This window comes from Marmota marmota, unplaced genomic scaffold, assembly GCF_001458135.2.
Source record: "Marmota marmota marmota unplaced genomic scaffold, marMar, whole genome shotgun sequence".
In the NCBI taxonomy this organism is placed as follows: Eukaryota; Metazoa; Chordata; class Mammalia; order Rodentia; family Sciuridae; genus Marmota; species Marmota marmota.
In genome coordinates this window covers 16,291,265-16,299,088 of record NW_026000082.1, presented here as the reverse complement: position 1 = coordinate 16,299,088, position 7,824 = coordinate 16,291,265, and the positions used below count along the sequence as shown (strand labels likewise).

Sequence of the window (7,824 nt, the reverse complement as noted above, 5' to 3'; positions counted from 1 at the left end):
GAGAGAGAGAGAGAGAGAGAGAGAGAGAGAGAGAGAGAGAATGTCAGGCCTTACCTGGTTTATTCAGCACACCTTTTACTATTGTATACCAAACACAGTGTGGTTAAGACAAAGGATAAAGGAAGTGGTGAACTAAAAGAGATTATTAACCATGGAGCTGTATTCCAGAGGACAAAGTGAAAAGCAGAAAGTTTGGGAGAGGAAAGAAAGTAGTGAAAAGTGAAAAGTAGAGAGAGAACAACTGACCAGTGCAGAGAAGAGAAAACAGAATATACAATGTTCTACATTTGCAATGTGGCTAAAGATGCAAGAAATTGAGGCTGGCAGAAAAGTCTCATCTAAAGGGTTCAGATTTGTATTTATGAAAATTCCAATGAAAGTGGCCTTGAGGTCTCCAGACATGTCTATGATAGTCACTTCAGCCCCTGACACAGATATCTTAGTCCAAGTATCCTGGAGCCCAAGGTGAGCATGTTTTCCTACACAGGTGGTTTCAACAATCATTAAGTCTCTCAGGTTACGACACTGTATTCAACTCTTAATTTACCAGAACATCCAATCAGGATCCATGCTTTAAATTCAATCATCCTAGTTTTCTCCTCTTCTAGCCAAATTTAGCAACTGGACTAAGCCTGCCATCTCCACTGAATTTGATTGTGTACTATCAGGAAAATTTATCTACTGCTTGCAGCTGTCCCAGCTCCTCTCCTGGGTGGGTTGGAATGCCTAACCTGATTAGCAGACAGGGTGGAGGTATTGGGCCCTGGGGTAATCACTCAGGGAAGCTGAGAAGCTGCTCAGGGCTTAAATTTTCCAGACTCTGCCAACGGTACAAACGGAAATTCATTTGAGAAGGGCTCAGCAGGCCAAATTCATCAAGACTTTCAAGTAATGCAAGGGAAAAAAAAAAAAAAAGGAAACCGGAGGGTTGGGATTATAGAGGACAAACCTCTCTTATTTAGAATGCACTTCTGGTTTTAATCTTCTTTTTCTTATTATATTTTCATTATGTCTCGGGCATTGTGTTAAGTGTTTTATATCCCTTATCATTTAATCCTCATGATAACCTTATGAGCTGGGGGTTATTAATATCCACTTTACAAGGACAAGAAAATCAAAACTCAGAAAAGTAAAAATTTCCCTGAGATTACAAGGTTAGTGAGCAGCAGAGCCTAGGCAAGGGTGCCTCAAAAGTCTACTTTCACAATCCCTATGGTATTTTGCCACCATTTTTTCCCTTTTGCCACCTAACTCAGAGCCTTACCTTCTACTTCTGAAAAATCTAGTCTTTCACTGAAAACCCTTCAAACAATTCTATTTCTTCTCATTTAAGTTTGACCCAAAAAACTCCCTCTGATCTCCCGGTGATTCAGGCATTAGCACCCATCTCTCTCTTCTTGACCCCTGTGCTTTATTCATATTGATCTATTCACAACTCCCTACCACAACCGTGGGCTGTGTCTCAACATCTTTATGCTTGATCTTTCTTCCACTGGGATTGCCTCCCCCACAATTTTGCCTGTTTGGTGAATTCCTACCATAGGTGCAACTTATGGTCAATTCATATATTTTAAAAATGAAAGTATTTGTATGTTTTAAAATATTTTGTATTTTTCAAATGAACTAATTAATCAATAAATAAAAGAATATATAAACACCTATCATTTAACATACTTCCTCTCTAAAGCTTTCCTTGACTCTACAGTCTTCATTAATTGTTTTGTACTTTGAAAAATGATATAAGAAAAGAATTTTGTCACTTGGTGGGTCTCTTAAAATGAGCTACAAAATTAAATGGCTATTTGGATATTTTTTTCAAGGAATATAGGCTTCTTGACAGTAGGAACTGTATCTTTCCTGTCTTTCTTGTGATGGCACAGAGAGTTCTCCAACAATACTTGTTTATTTTAAAAAAAAGCAATGAAGAGATGAAAATAAGAGTCATTTTGAGCTCAGTATAAGTAGGGGCACTTCAATATTCTGCTAAAGAGAAAGTAGAGAGGCTAGCCTTATGGGAGAATAGGACATGAGAAGCTTTAAGGAATTTCATAATGAAAATTCCTGTACTTGATGTTAGGCTAGTCAAGGCAACTTCTGATTCCACTTAACAGAGAGTTTTGAGATAACCCAATGAAAAATTATAACAATAGTAATAATAATTATTATAGTACTACTACCTATGTGTGTACTAGACCATTCTAAGTACTTTATAATGCATTAACTTCTTTGCTTCTCACAAAAATCCTGCAAAAATGTTCCTATTTTCCCAACAATATGTTGAAAGTGAAGGTAGAGTCAAGACACCTTCTTAAGAGAAGAAGGATGTCTGTGGCTCCAGAAGACCTTAAAAAAAAAAAAAAAAAAAAGGTCTAACACCTGCCTGTGACCCAGGAAGATTCCAAGCCCTGGTATATGTGTTCAGGACTCAGAATAAAGGCTGGTCTGTCTATCTCTTGGGTCCATTTTGATAATGGAAGAGGATATCCACTTGTGTGAGAGGAAGGGTCTATAACTCTCATTCTCAGATTCACTTATGTGTGTGTGTGCACACATTCATATATATGTGTCTGTACTCAGCATGTTTGCAAACATACTGTCTGTACTTCTATATCCCATTGTATCAATCCCAATATATGCTTCTTTCCACTGTTAGAATGAACTCTCCTTGGGAGCTGGGATTATACAGTGTTCATCTTTGGTACTCCAGGACCTATACAGAGCCCTACATAGAAGAGGTGGTCAAAAATGTTAATGAACTGGAAAAATGAATGTATTGGTGGGAAAACAATTTCAGCCACACGAATATATGTAGAGGGTTTTCTCTCTTCATGTGAAATTTTGAATCATGCCCTAAATATATGATATTCTCAACCCCCACTTGGCCTTTTAAAATGTGTTTTTTGTTTGTTTTGTTTTGTCTATAATTGCCTTTACCATACTTTTCTACATAGTGTAGTCCTATATAGAGAAGTAACGTCCAGCTCAAATAATATTTCCTCTTCACTATCTTTCTCAGAAACTCCAGGATGAACTAGTGACTACAAAAATACTAATTGTAGACACTGCTATATTTTTTATTCATCTCAAAATCCACAGCACTTAGTATAGTGCTTGACCCTAAAATAAAGCCCAACAAATGCTTATTGAATGAATGAGTCAATTTATGATTTAAAAAACAAATGAATAATTCCTCTCCCACTTACCATCCTCTTTGCCTTCTCCCCAAAATCATCAACTGAATTCTCAAAGCTTAGCCACTAGAACACAGGTAGAAGAGAAGCCCAGGACCTAATGGAATTTAGAAGTCTCTCTAAAACAACATTCTTTAGTTCGCCTCAGGATCCCTGGAATATAGAAGTTCTAATTTCCTTTCTAACCACGCAGAAAACAAAGATGCAAATAAATAAATTCTAACTCCAGGGTCTTCCTTTACAGCAAAAACAAATTTTCTCTTCAAATTAGTGGAAAGTGAAACAGCAAAGAACCAGTCTTTTCAGATTGTAAATCCCAAAGGAGATATGCAAAACAAGGGTATCATAAAGTCACTCAGATACTCCCAAAGGAAGCAACATGTATTAAGTGCCTCTGGTATGTCAATAATGTGCTTCCTGTTTGATGTACACTACCATCTAACTAGTAAGTACACATTGTTTCCATCACACTGAGACTGGGCTGCCTAAAATTCATGCAACAGTTGTGGTTACAGTCTCCCGATTCCCCTAGTTTATTTATCTAGGGGCAGGAAGCAGACTTTCATATATCTTCCCAGGTACATTTAAAATTGAGATAAAATTTCATTCCTCTTCCCTTCATGAAGACAGCTGAATATCTAATTTGACATGCAGGCCAACACATGGCCTTTCATCTACATTTGGCTGGAACAATCAAGACCATCACCTGGCTTGCCCCCACTGCCCCTCCTTTTGCTCTCTGGTGTTTGACACAGATAGGCTCCAGGCACAGATGCCCATATGGTAAGTCTACTCTTCCTAGGCAAACAGGACCTGCTCCTAATTCCAACCTTATCTTCTGCCAAATAATTATAATAGTGCTTCTGTCACTAGCACATCTATTCTTATCTCTCTCCACACTTTGTCACAGCTAATCTCTTGGTGAGTCACAGGGAGAGGGAGAAAGAAAGAGTGAGGGAATACTCAGATATAGGCAACACATTTTTACACCCAGGTTTCTAATCATATTATCATCTTATCAGGGACTGATGGGCACTAGAGGTGGGAGGAGATAGATAGTGCTACATATTGCCAGCCAAATTTTTGATAACAAAGATACTGCTCGCTTCTTGAATTAACCTTTTTGTCCCATACACTGTATTGTTTATTTTTCAGTTTATTTTATATGTAAGATTTTGTGTTGTTGTTAGTTCTTTCTGAAGAAGGACACCCACACACTATGGCAACAGCTGCTTCTATTAATTCCACTAGCTAAAAAAATTAAAGTCAATTACTTTGGCTGGTTTAGGGCTGGGGATTAGCTGAGACTGATTATTCCCCCTGATCATTGATAGCAACAATATTCCTACCAATTCGTGGCTGCTGGGATTAGGCCAATGTGTCAGAAACTCCAGGAACAGGTACCCTGTACAAGCAGAGTCTCTCTGTTACTCTTATCTTCTCCAACTAGATTCCTGAGAGGCAACAAGAAGACACTGGACAAGGAGCTAGGGGTTGGATTCTAGTCCAAGCTCATGTTGTACTCTTATCCTCTCTGTGCCTGTGTATAAAATGTGGTTACTATCAAATGTTCTGTTATCCATCCTTAGGTCATTGTGAAACACTTAGATGAAAAGTACATGCTTTCAAAACTATAATTTGCCAGATAGGAAATGATATATGGAACAGTGGCAGAATGGCGACTTTAGGCTGGGGTACCAGGCCATAATTGCAATAGTTCAGGTTTGCACTGAAGTTTTATACCCAGAAATTATTTACTTTATTATTACATCATGAGTGGAATAATAAGAATGGTTCAGATTGTGAATACACTAGATTGAATCTCCTTGTAGTCATCTTGCAAGGAATTTAAATGAAGATTTTAAATGAATGAATACGTAAATGAGACCGAATTAAATTTCAAATGAACAACAAGAACTGTGTTCAATTCCATCTCTGGATACCTCTTAGAAACATAGTCATTGTACAATAGTAGAAAGATGTGGGCCTGGGCTCTAATCCACTTCCATAATTTCTTGCATGTGTATAAAGTGGGCCAGCATTCTGCCTTCTACAAAGTGAAAATAGTATGTAGCTCATGTATTTATTGTGAAGATTAGACATTGGTATCTGGCACACAGTAGGTGCTCAGAAATTGGTAACCAAGATTATTGACATGCTCTATGTGATTGATAGTTGCCATTATGGTCTCTCTTGGTCCAGAGCAATGAAATCCAACTTAGCACTGGTGTACTTAGGACATGAAATGGGTAGAATAGGTCAGGGTAGGGGACCAAAGAACAAATGAGAAGGAGATAATTCGAACAGGTATATGAAAGAAAATCAATGTTAGCTCGATTTCATCTTCCTGGCTCTTCCCAGTGGCAATGAACTCAATATCCTCCTTTCAAATAGGTATATGCTTTGATAAAAATAAGTATGTCCAGACACAGGAGGGAATTATCTCCTTCAGGTCCACATGATAGTAGAAATATACACAGGTATTACGCCAGCTGGTAGCTTGTACCAGTGTACCAATGCTGCAACCTTTAAGATGAACTGAGCCTTAAAGTCACAAGATGGTGGTATTAATAGTAAACCATAAAAGTAAATGATAGGTGAATGTGAAATATATTTGGGAAATAGAGACTATGTAGTCCTGCTCATAGATAAGTCTGAATGTCCTTGGCACATTTATTGTAGGGTATAAATCTAAAATTATGTACTTCTTGGTTTAATTACACTTTTAAAAATCATTTACTAGGGGCTGTGGCTGTGGCTCAGCAGTAGAGCGCTTGCCTAGGTTTGATCCTCAGCACCACATAAAAACAAATAAACAAAATAAAGGTATTGTGTCCAACTACAACTAAAAAATAAATATATTTTTTAAAATATTTACTATCCTTTTATCATCAATGCACTAAATAACATATAAGTTCACATTTTACAAAATTTAAGTATTCTGTGTTTCCATTTCCCATGAAATACAATGATGAATAACCATCTTGTATAAAATGTTGTATAAAATACTCTTGTATAAAATATTGTATAAGATATTCTAAAAGATAGTTAAGAGTTATTTTTAAAAATATGACCAAATACTACAATTTGCACATATAGAAGAAAAATGGTTGAAATTATTCTAGAATAATTATGTATTCTAAATGAAAAACTAAACTTCAGGAATGATACATAATATGGTTTGTTATTTAGAGAATATAACTGTTCTTCTAAAATTATTTCAATCATTTCCAATTATATTTTTTTGCATGTGTATAAAGTGTCAATGTCTTTTCTCAATTAGTAGAATTAAACCCAGCAGTATTATGTAAGTATTATCTGATATTTCAAATAGAAATAGCAACTAGTTTAACTGAATTCTAATAGAATTCAATTGTTTTCCTCCATGGAATAAAATTAAAGCTTCTAAAATTTCATTTTACTGAAGGTCAAATACTTTCTTAGAGGTAATGATACAGCTAAATTTGGTAAAAATAAATTTCAACATTAACGATAAAATTATTTCTTGTTAGGATAACATGAATAGAAACTTTGTTGAAAGCAATGCACGAGTTAAATCTACAAATCTATGGAGCAGAAATTTATCTTAAACTGATTTGAGATGTCTACATAGTTCATAATTGAAGCTGAATAAGCTTCTGTTTTCTATCCTCAAAACAGAAACCATCATTGTCCAAATGTACACAGAAACAGAAATATATAATTTTGTATGAAGTTAGCATTAACAATCCCTATGCCCAAATGAATTTTTAAAGTTTTAAATAGGCAAACATTCTCTATTTACTGTCTGCATCAGTTGAATTTAAGAAATTTTGAGCCTTTAATAAGCTACTTTGTTAATGCTGATTTTGCATTTCTTCTATTGTTGCTGTTAATGAGACCTCTAAATTTTGGTTGCATTTTGTTCAAAATTAATATGAAATCTTTAATCAAATATTCAGTAAAATAAACACCAAAGCATCTCAGCTTTTAAAGCTTTTATCAAATTGCAATTATTGAAAACAAAGCTTATAAACAAGAAGATGGCATTGTATTTACAAAAGCAAAGGAGAAATTGAACAAATTAAATGATAAAAGCACAATTGGAATAGAAGATTTGATTTTGAAATTCTGTGATTATACTTTGAGATACCTCAATTAATGAAGAAAATTATTTGACAGTTACTATTTTCAATTGGGTACTTCCATATTATACTGAAGTAGAATGAAATTGAGAAGTTCTCCAGTTTTACAAAATTTATATTCTGTAAATCAAGAAAAAGGCTCTTTATTTGATAAGTTATATTTAATAAAAATATTAAAGAAAATTTCTTTGAAGAAATCAAACAAGATAATAACTGGGAATAAGTGGATTGAAATATTTATATATTGCAATCCTAGAAATCTAATACATGAGAATATCCTCTACTTAGAATGATTTGCTCAGTGTTCCAGGTGCCTCAATACCTATAGGAAAAATGCCTTTTTATTTAGGAAAATTATGATCTACAAAGAAGAATCAGTTGGACATGTTATTGACTTCAAATTTATTCACCATAAAATGCAACTCTATGAAAATAGATGACAATATCATGAAAAACTAAATGAATGAGATCATGTTATGTTGAGAGCCACAGCCAAAGGGGCCCCAGCA

The 7,824-nt window shown here is 35.1% G+C and overlaps 1 protein-coding gene across 1 annotated transcript in view; it reads right to left on the bottom strand.

Annotated features, from left to right (window-relative positions):
• Positions 1-7,824, bottom strand: part of Agbl4 (AGBL carboxypeptidase 4) — a 1,414,634-nt gene that overhangs the window by 502,427 nt on the left and 904,383 nt on the right. The gene's annotated exons all lie outside the window — the stretch shown is intronic.